This window comes from Mustela nivalis, assembly GCF_964662115.1.
Source record: "Mustela nivalis genome assembly, chromosome: 5".
In the NCBI taxonomy this organism is placed as follows: Eukaryota; Metazoa; Chordata; class Mammalia; order Carnivora; family Mustelidae; genus Mustela; species Mustela nivalis.
In genome coordinates this window covers 30,858,887-30,870,771 of record NC_139024.1, presented here as the reverse complement: position 1 = coordinate 30,870,771, position 11,885 = coordinate 30,858,887, and positions in this window count along the sequence as shown.

Below are 11,885 nucleotides of genomic sequence, written 5' to 3'. Positions count from 1 at the left end.
TAAAAGATAAGGGTATCATACATGTTACACATTTCTACCTATCACTTTGATAAATTTCTGCATATTGTTCAATTCTGAATTTTACTTTATGATAGAAACTTTTTTCTCTTTTTTTATTATTTTTATTAACATATAATGTATTTTTTGCCCCAGGAGTACAGGTCTGTGAATCTTTTGTATCTCCTTTATTATTTTATTTTATTTTTTTAAAGATTTTATTTATTTGACAGACAGAGATCACAAGTAGGCAGAGAGACAGGCAGATAGAGAGTGAGAGAAGGAAGCAGGCTCCCTGCTGAGCAGAGAGCCCGATGTGGGACTCGATCCCAGGACCCTGAGATCATGACCTGAGCCGAAGGCAGCGGCTTAACCCACTGAGCCACCCAGGCACCCTTGTATCTCCTTTAGTTCACACACATCCATTGAACATACAGACAGGACAAAGCTGTGTATCTGCTACAGAGGTAGTGTGTGGACATGGAAAATCTGAGGCCAGGCTGACTTGAAGCAATCTTAGCTCCACTTATGAACCATTTATAAACTGGGAGGCAAATCATGCTGGAGGGCGGTGTGTGTCATGCCTTGGGATCCAAGACACATGAGAGGCTATTAAAACTTTTATGAAAAGTTTAATGAGATATTAACAGCTAACACAGTAAATAAAAGCCAGATAGGAGCAATTTAAAACTGGAATTGTTATCCTGACCAGATTGAAGAAGAATATTAATTCTGATGGCAGCAAAAAAAATGTACTACTATAAAAAAAATAAAATGGATACACTTTCCACAGGCTAACTAATAATCTGTTGAGTAAAGTCACTCCAGCCTGGAAATGGCAGGTAATATAAATCCAAGGGGGTCAGGTAGAAGGGTTTAATTTAAAAAAAAATGTTCACCATGGTATTTGATAAAAAGAACAGTGCAGCAGGTATCACTGAGCACTGTCTTCTGTCCTCAGGAGACCTGGTTTGATAAACTGGGAGTTGCAAAAAGCAGATTTTCCTCAACACTGGAGTTCTGGCCTCATTTGCAAGCTTCTGAATTTATTTCAACTGTGGTGGCGGAATTTGGGTGAGCTCCTTTCTTCAGGGAAAAATCTGCATGTATCATGGAAAACTGAAACCTTCTGGAGAGATTAGCTTCTCATGGGTAGTCATTGACTCCAGTAGTGGGTGATGTACTTGTGGAGAGGTTAGTAGGTGAGGTATTGGGAGAGGATTTTAAAAATCTTGTATTTGACTGTAGTATTAAAGAGAGGGAAAGGGAGGATAAGAAGAAGACAAGCAGGGGCACAAGACCATTCAGCGGGGTGGGGCGGGGGGATGTGTCAGCTCGGATCTCTTGAGACTGGGAAGTCCTTAAGGAGGTAGGGAGGCTCTGGGAGAGACAGGGAGTGTGGGGCAGGAAGCAGAACACATGCCATGTGTCCAGAGCACCTGGTCCGCTCCAGTGAGGAGGACCTCTGATGAGATACCCTGGTTGATAGATTCCGACATCATTTTTTTTTTTTTCAGAAAAATAATTTAATTCTCCATATGCTTTATTTAAAAGCATCCAACAAACACAGATTAATTGAATTTCAAAACATATTATTAATTTCCATTTCGCCTTCTTGTTTTCTTATTTTGTGAACTAGTAACCTACTCTATCCAGAAGTAAAAATACAGATTTTATTATATATACAAAATTAAGTCTAGAATCTAAGGAGATAAAAATATTAAGCAGACCCCATTTTAAAGATTTTATTTATTTGAGAAGGGGAGAGATGGGGGAGGGAGAATGAGTAAATTGGGGGGGGGCATGAGCAGAGAGAGAGAGACAGAGACAGAGACAGAGAGAGAGGGATAAGCAGGCTCCTAACTGAGCAAGGAGCCTGACACGGGACTCAGTCCCAGGACCCCAAGATCATGATCTGAGCTGAAGGCAGACACTTAACTGACTGAGCCACCCATGCACCCCAAGCAGACCCCATTTTAAGAAGTTGAACAACCTGAGTTTTATTATCATTCTTTCAGTAGTTACGGAGAAAGAGATCCAGTCATCCATTAGCCAGTGTTTATTGCAAAACTGAATATTGTTTCAATGCCTATGATTTCACCAATATAAAAAGCAGAAGTTCAGTAGAATGAGGAAAAAAATATATTTATAATATCCTATTTTCAATCATATCCAATAGTTTCATCCTAATGTTACTCATTAGCTAATAAGTGGATTTTCCCAGTAAAGTCCTGATCACCTTTGAACTTTCAAATGAGAAGTGAAGTCCTTAAGATCAGAATAGACACAAATGAAGAATTTTGGTTATAAACACAGTTCTGATATTCATACAGCGCACCCTATGTTTATTGAAAAGAGAAGGCAGCTAAGTATCTGTAAAAACCAGGGTTTGCATACCTATCTCTTATTCTTGAGTATCATATTATCATTAAGCACATCTGGCTTTTCTCGGGAGCAGAGCACATATGAAATTTCTAAGTTCAAACACATGGGAATCTTAGGGAAGAGAAGATACCTGGAATATTTCAGTTGCTGGTGAATTCATGTTATTTGTTGGCAGTTTTTTGAAGCTGTTCTTTGCTTACAGTTGTAGCAAGCAACTCTAACTCTCTTGAAAGAGACTATGAGAGCTCTAATTTTTATTGTGGTGGAAGCAGGCATTCAAAACTAAATGACATCTTACCTTCAAGATCAATGAAAGTGGCACTGCTGTGAGGGCTATGCTCAAGGTACAGGATGCAGACACCTGTTTCAATGGCCTTATTATCTCCTGGGTTTAGAAATACTATTTGAATGAAACATTTTAAAATATTAAGGATGGGATAAGCATAATTTTCTTGTACTTATCAAGTTAATGTTTCACATTTATATAAAAATGAAATTAAGTAAGTTAAATTATAATGGTTACTGGTACTTATGTTCTGTTTATTTATTTATTTATTTATTTTTAAAGATTTTATTTATTTATTTGACACAGAGAGAGAGATCACAAGTGGGCAGAGAGGCAGGCAGGGAGAGAGAGGGGGAAGCAGGCTCCCTGCTGAGCGGAGAGCCCAACGCAGGGCTCGATCCCAGGACCCCGAGATCATGACCTGAGCCGAAGGGAGAGGCTTAACCCACTGAGCCACTGAGGCGCCCCTATGTTCTATATTTTTAAATACAAATGGGAAAATTAATTTGTATTGTACTTTATTTTAAAGACATGAAACCTGAGTGTTAATATTTATTTTTTAACAAACTTTTAAACCAAAAATAAACTGCTTTGAATGTAGTATTTAACAATGACAAGGACATCTACCTCTGACCAAGATGTAGGAATAGAGACCAGATTCACTCTACTACCTGAAATAGCTAAAAAAATAAGCGAAATATGAAACATTAATTTTGAAGACATCAGACATCAGATAATGAACAAGAACTGGATTTTGGCAGGTGTGAACCCCAGGCAGTATGGTAATTGACCCCCTTTCTGATATTTTTAGTATTAGTTTCATATTGGTTTACTGAGGGAAGAAAAAATTAATTTAAATTAAAATTACATACCTCTTTACGTCGAAAATTCAAGATACATTATAGTCAGTGAATATAGAATTTATTTAATATATAGTCACCAAATAGAAATATGTATCTTAAATATATACTTTAAAATATATATTTAGAATAGTATTTCTTCTCAGTACTTCTGTTACTTATAACTGGGTGGTATTAGTCACAGTCTCTGAAGATAGAGGCCAGTCTGTGAAATATTCTGTGTTTGCTCGTCTGTATCCACACACCACTCTTCCTCTTGCTCTTTGCTCCTGGAAGCTGTAGGCCTGCATTCACGGGTTTGTTTGTCCTCTGGCTTCCAATGGATTCAGATAACTGTTAAGTATCAGCTGGTAATGGGAGGCCAGGAGGAAAGATTTGGGTAGAAATTCCCCCAGGTCCTTCCCTCTGGGTTGCCGCAGATCAGGTTCATCCTTCCTTGCAAACTACTCTGTCCCATTATTCTTGTAGGTCTAGGAGTGGTAAAGGCTCACTGAATGGCACAATCCCTTATTGGCTTCCCTAGACCCTGCCCACAACTTTGTAGATACCCCGTCTATTAAATTCCACCAGTGTGCCATTTCTTTCTTGACGCTAACCAACATAATGTATTCTGTGATTTTAGTTATAAGGCCATTTTCAAATCCCTTTCATGTCTAAAACTTATTTTTTCTGGCTTCTGTGTGTGTAAAAAAATTCCTATATTTCTGTAGCACTTAACCTATTCAGTGTGTGTGTGTGAGAGAGAGAGAGAGAGAGAAAGAGAGAGAGAGAACCAGAAAACTTCCAAGGAAGGGTAACAGAAGTTTTAAAATATAGTTTATATAATAAATTGCAATAAATTGCCAGTAAATAGCTTTATGTAATATATTATGTGGTTTCAGAATTTCAATTAATTGCAGCTATTGACGTCAGCCAATATCAGACTGAGTATTGAGAGTCTCACCATTGGGGTCATAGCTTGAATTGCAGCCTGCGACTTGCCTGATTTCACCAGAGAAATTTAGGTGCCACCATCCCTCCTTTAACTGAGGATACCAGCTAATTTTCAATTGGTCTGTTTTATTTAAGTACGGGCATGTAGAAATTAGGTTATGTGGTTAATTTAGTCCAGCAACGTTTCAGCTTCCCTTAAAGACCCACCCTGACCTAGCTCTGGCACAGCATTCTTCCTCTTGTTCAAAAACAAATATAAGACTAATCAATCTATACCAATTAGGATGGCTATTAAAGACAAACCATAAAATGACAAGTGTTGGCAAAGGTGTACAGAAACGGGAACGCTTTTGAGTTGTTGCTGGACGTGTAAAGTGGTAGAGCTGCTGTGGAAAGCTGTATTGTGATTTGTCAAAGAATAAAACATAGATTATGATACGACCCAGCAATTTCGCTTCTGGATATAGAGGCAAAAGAAGCAAAAGCAGGAAATTGAATATATATTTGTATGTCCATGTTCACAGCAGCATTATTCACAATAACCAAAAGGTGGAAACAATTCATGTGTCCATTACTGTATGAATGGATAAACAAAATGTGGTACATCCATATCCTGGAATGTTATTTTGCCTTAAAAAGGAAGGACATTCTGATACACACTACAACATGGATGGACCTTGAAGACACTATGCTAGGTGAATAAGCCAGTCTCAAAAGGACAGATATTGTATGATTCCACTTACATGAGGTACCTGGGGTCAAATTCACAGGGACAAGAAGCAGAATTGTGGTTGCCAAGAGATGGAGGGAGGATGAATGGGGAGGAGTCAGTGTTAAATGGAGACAGAATTTCGGTTGAAGGAAATGAAAAAATTCTGGAGATAGATGGTGGGGATGGCTGTGCAACAATGTAAAGGCCTTAACATTCACTGAACTTTCACTTAAAAATGGTTAAAATAGTCTATTTTATGCTATGTGTGTTTTACTACAATAAAAAATAAAACTAACCTTAGTTAATTGGGGAGGATTGTGCATTTTTATAGGCCCTAATTCTGAGTGGGTCAGTGTTAGAAAAAGGAAGCCTATTAAATGGAGCAAACCTATAGCAGCTCAAAATGCAGGGAATTTCAGTATTTCTTCAAAAAAAAATATCAATTATCTCACTGGGTAAAGAAAGGACACAACAAATTAGATATTATATATCCAGGAATGCCTTTGGGGTCTTAAAAACAGCTTAAAAATTATGTACCCCAATTTTTCTTGAAGAATTAGAGGTTTTTCCACCAAGTTCTTCATGTTGACTTTCACTTTCTGAAATACATTTGATCTTCCTGATTTTTTTTTTTTTTAAATATAAGATGTGATAAAACCAACTATGCTAAGTAGGCACAACTTCGTGATCTTGGAAAGAAAATGTTCATTCACAGCAAAAACATTAGCGTTTTCCTTCTCTCTTGCAATAACAGGAACATCCATTTCCTTAGTAATTGCTCCTCCAAGCCTGGTCCCCAGCTTTTGTGGGCATTGGGGTCTGACTATGAAAGTAGGGTCTTGGGAAGTTAGCCAAGCCGTACTATGGAGGGTGTCCTGGAAGTTGGAAAGAAATTAGGAAATAGAACGAATTTATTGCAGTCATGTGGAGATAAAGCTTTGAATTACTGTACTCTTCTAGACATATTCGATAAAAGCAAATTAGATTTAAGAACAAATAAAATGTAGTAAATGAAGAAAAACTAAAAATTGATCCCAAGTTTTTAGTTTAGATGACATGGAAAATGGTATTTTTACTGAAAAGCATGAGGAACCTGAGAACGAGAAGAAGAATTCAATCATGCCCGTGTGCTACTGAAGTGAGAAGTGGGGATGCCAACGGTGTTATCATGGAAATGGAAATGTAACTCTAGGCTGGTTAAATAGGGCTGGAGAGATGGATCTGGAAACCATAATAAATAGGCTGGTGTTGGAAGCTTTGTGTAAAAGTGAACTCCCCAAGGGAGAGCATCAGAGAAAAGCAAAGGGCTGATGACACCTCAGAGTTAGCAGTCTGGAGTTAGTGTCTACAGTGAAATCTGGAGATGCAGTAAGATACCTATATTGTATATGATAATGGCTGTTAAAAGAGAATGATCATTTGCTGAATTTATCAAAGATGGAAAGTATTCACATCACAGGGCCAGGGATTTGGGTCTGTTTTATTGACATCCGTGCTGCTAACTCTTAGAGCAGTGGCCTACACGTGGTTGCTCCCCAATGTGTATCTCTCTATTGGATGGGGAAAAAAAAGACAGAGGACAGACCATTAGATTTTATAAGAAATTCAGTACGAGTGATTTTGGTAGAATAGCTGAGGTGGAAGCCATATTTCCAAGGATATAGGAAGAAACAGATATCAAGAAGGGGAAAAAGCAGGAATGGAGCATCTAATAAAACCTATGAGGAAAGGTGAGTGAATAAGGGAATTATAAGGTATATTTTATGACCAAAACATACATACCCCTTTCATTCATAATATAGATGTGTGGAGAACATACAGCCTTGATTTCTTCACAGTGTGGTTCAAGTGTAGTACAGTTTTACTAGAGTTCTTGAGACAGCAAAACAATATCCCACAGCACAAATGTCCCTACAACTTTTCCCTTTTTATTTTTATTTATTTTTTTTGAGACAGAGAGTGCAAGAGAGTGCATGCCAGCAGTGGGGGTAGGGGGCAGGGAGAGGGAGAGAGAGAATCTTAAGCAGGCTCTACTCAGCGCAGAGACTGACATAGGGCTCTATCTCATGACTCTGAGATCATGACTTGAGCCAAAATCAAGAGCTGGGTGCCTAACCAACTGAGCCATTCAGATGCCCCTCTTTTTTATTAGATAGCAAATATTTAAAAAAATGCATAAATCACAATTGTAAAGCTCAATGGAATTTTACACACTGGACCCTGTTGTGACTGACACCCAGATCAGGACATAGCATGTTACTGGGTTTCCAAAATTCCCTCAAAGTGTCCTCATCTAGTCAAAATCCCCCCAAGAATAATCATGGTCCAGACTTTTAACACCAAAATTGGTTTTACTTATTTTAACCTTTATAGAAAAGCAATCATACAATAAAGCACGCGTTCATATTGGCTTATGTGTGAGATTCATCTGTAATGTCTCTTGAAGTTGTAGTTTATTATAATTTTTGTATTTGTATTTGAGTATTTGTAGTGTTCCCACATGTGAATAAAACACAGTTTATTTATTTATTCTATTGCTGATGTGCATATGGGTAGCTTCTAGTTTGGGACTGTTATGGATAAAGCACAATAACATTCTTGTTCATGTTTTTGATGAATATTTATTTTCATTTTGGGAGAGTACAATAACACCCCATTCTTAACAATTCTGGGCATCTGTCACTAGCTGACCTTCTTTGGCATCCTGTTTTCCTGAACCCTCAATTCCATCTCCCCTTACATCATGCTTCTTTCTCTGCCATTAATTTCTTCACTTCTCCCACTTGGAATTCCCCAGAAACTCAGTTCCCTTTACCTTACATGACAAACAATTTAGCTGTTTCCATTACTGAATATGAACACACCTTTGCACAGATGAGACCTCAAAGGTCTATGAGCAATGGACTTATTAGAATATATAATTTTCAAAGAAGCTGTCATTTAAAGATACAGCTGGCTTTTAGGTAAAATTAGAAAGACATAAATAAACATTTTATAACATCTTTTAAATATAGAAAATGAAGAAAACATGCAACTGGCTTCATTGTTTTCTGTACATTGGAAATATTTTACATATTTATTTCATATAATATATTAAATATATAATATTTAAATACATAAATATAACTATATAATAAATTTATAAAATAAAGCAATACATGTACATAAATATGGGTAAATCTCAGTAATTTTTCAAGGAATAAAAAGAAATATATCAATTGACATGCTTAGCTATTTTTTTCTTTCAGTTTCAGAGATGCTTTCCTTAATTATATCTTTGTTATTATGTTGTTTTCAACCACCCTAAATTATTCCTTAGGAGTATTTATCCCTTGGGAACTGGATCTGTCTTGTCTGCTTTTCTTACAATCATCTTTCCTTTGATTTTTATTTAGTTATTTCTTAATTCTTCTTTATCTCACTCAGCTCTTTTTTCATTCAGCATGGTTTTTTTTAAATAACTTATTGGATTATGATTTTATCTACATGTTCTTCTTTCATGACTTTCTTATCCTGTTCCAGAGAAATAAAATTTTATATCTTATTGATAATTCATGATAAATAATCTTAAAAAACCCTCTAGTTATTGTTGTTAATTATTTTGAAAAGTATGCTTTTACTCTAAACTTTCAGGATAATCTTCCATCTCTCTTGTTCTTCCACATTTTCAGAATTCCATGTTATTTTCTTTCTACTTACCTATGCTGGAATGATATGAGATCTCTCTAATCTTCATATTTGCCAATAGGCAGGGTGAGTGGATGATGCTTCTCCTAGCTCCTTGCCTCCTTGAGCTTTGGTAAAATATGTCCTCAGATTTTCAGCTGGAAGACAGGTTGATATGTTAAATCTTCTCTAGCAGGCATCTCTTTAGGGTGGCTCTTTGGCTTTAGTGGTATTTTTCCCTAAGAGGGGCACTATCATTTTCCTTTTCAGTATGGCATTGTCAGCTCTTCTTGTTTCTGTAGTTTGTTGTTGTTATGACTTTAACAAGTCAAATGCTGGATCTCTCACATGGTGATGTAGCATTGCTACCTCTCTTTACATCTCGTTTTAAAGTGTGTTGTCCTCTAGGAAAAGAAGTAGAAAGCTAGTGTTGGGAGGGGGAGTTATTTCCAATAGCATCCTGTCTTGAAAGATAGCTGCTGAGTTTCCTGTTGCTATGGCCTCTGGATCTCTGAAGGAGTAAGAAATTGTGAGAGTACAAATTTTCTCTTTACTCTTTTTCATCTTGGTAGATAATGTTCCATTTATGGCAGCAAAATATGCACAAACTACCACATGGGATTCTGAAGTCCGCCCCATTGATGATGCAGTAGGTAGAAAAACTTCTCATTTCTTGGCAATAAGATGGCATTGAGTCATGATTTTCCGTTATGTCATATAAACCTTTTCTGCCTTTTTATGGGTTTCCTAATGATAAATTGAAAGAAAGCAAATCTGAAATGGAAAGCTACATCCTATAGTTTCGTTATGGAATTACCATGAATATTTTAGTTGACCAACCTGAATATATAGAAAACCCATGACTTGGAAGTACTCAGTGACTTACTTGGTCACAAAATCAAGAAATAAGAGGCGTATAATATGCAACCCCAACTCACAGGACAATTTGTAAAAGAAATAGCTAAAATAAACTCAATTATGAAGAAGAGTTGACTGTCATACAGGTCAGGCAGGCCCTTACTTTTCTCTGCCTAATGTCCTATCAGCTCCTTGTCATATTCATTTTCATTAACACTTATATCAGAGGGCAGAAAGAGGTGACATTTCAATCTGTCAACTTCACTGCTCATTAGCAACTCATGTAAAGGGCGGTAAAGGGGAGGATCAAAGGCTAAATTGGGGTTACAAGTTTTCTGTGACTCTCACTTACTCTGGTGTGCCATTAGCACAGATAATAAAGAGGAAGCAGTATTAAGGTATTTAGAATTCCATGGAAGGAATGAATGGTGGAAATCTGAAGAAGGGTTGAGAACCCAAATGTGGTAATTCTATCTGAGGGGGATGGGGTTATTGGCGTGCATTGGAGTTAATAAGACTCTGTGCAATGTTGCATACAGAGGAGCATGATTAATGGTTTTTGTGGGGTTGAGAAAAAAAGAATATGCAAGTAGGTAACATTTAAAACCCACATCAAATGGCAAGGTGTTGAAAGAGGACAGAGAGGTCAGCTTTAAGTATGTGCTTAATTCACCTGTGAGAAGGAGTATGTGTGGAGCTATGCATGGAACATATTTGAGGAAAGCAGTATTTGCCATAGAACCAGCATTACTTTCAAGTCACCAGAATGTACTCTTAATTAATCATTTTTTTCTAATTTTTTGTAGTTCATATAAAATAGAAATCTTAAAGTTACAGTGAACAGAATTTAAATTTAACTTTGGATTGATTTTTCCTTTGATAGATTATGCATCTTTCATCAAACATTATTTGATAATTTTGGTCTTTTCAAAAAGTATCAATGTGAGAATAAAATCATGGGCGCTACAATGATCAAAATAAATAATTTGTGTTAAATAACTAAGTAATCAGCAGTAATCAGCAGTGTCCTTTATATATATGAGCAATTTTGCTTTTATAATAAATTCCCTATCACATATTGTTATTGTCAGGATTTATATATAAAGTAGAGACCTTTTATCTTTTTTTCCCTTCCACACGAACCTTTTAAAAATCATTTTACATTTGCATTATTTGAAGAACACTTTAAAAATGGGATACTGATGAAAATCCATCAGTCAACATTTTAAAATATCAATATCCCTATTTTTATCCAGGCAATGTTGGGGATATAGATATGATCCTGATTCCTGCCCTCAAGGATTCACAATACCATTGAGGAATCATAAAAACTTACCCGGAGATATGAGGGAATATGTAGCATCAAATATAATGCAACAGGATTTCAAGTAAGAGCCAGAGTAGCTCTTCGAACTTGATAATGGGCTTTGAAGAATGGGCAGGACTTGTAATTGGGCTACAGAAGAAGTTTTTTCTTTAACAGTTTGAAGTTTTACCTCATGAAATGATCTGCCATTTTTAAAGCACCATTCATACTGACTTCATTAGATCCTTCTGAGCTCAAAGCACTCTCAGTGGGAGGCAGGAGACATAGTAGTTAAAGAGCTCAGTGTCTAGAGACAGCCTAGGGGAAGACAAGTCACTTCTGTTTGCTAGGGCTCTGTTTCTTCTTTCAGTAAAACATCCCCTGCTGTAAAATGGTGCTCTGTTGTCATCTCTTCCTGGATCTTTTTGAATAGTTTCCTCACTGGATCTCCCTCCTTTTATCCTTGCCCCTTTATGCTCAATTCTCAACATTGCAGTTGGAATGATCTTTTATTTATTTTTTTATTATGTTATGTTAGTCACCATACAGTACATCATTAGTTTTTGATGTAGTGTTCTTTGATTCATTGTTTGCATGTAACACCCAGTGCTCCATGCAATACATGCCCTCCTAAATATCCATCACCAGGCTCACCCATTCCCCAACCCCCAAAACCCTCAATTTGATTCCTGGAGTCCATAGTCTCTCATGGTTCATCTCCCGCTCTGACTCTCCCCTTCCTTTTCCCCTTCCTTTTCCTAATGTTCTCCATGTTATTCCTTATGTTCCACAAGTAAATGAAACCATATGATAATTGTCTTTCTCTGCTTGACTTATTTTACTTAGCATAATCTCCAGTGCCACCCATGTTGATGCAAATGT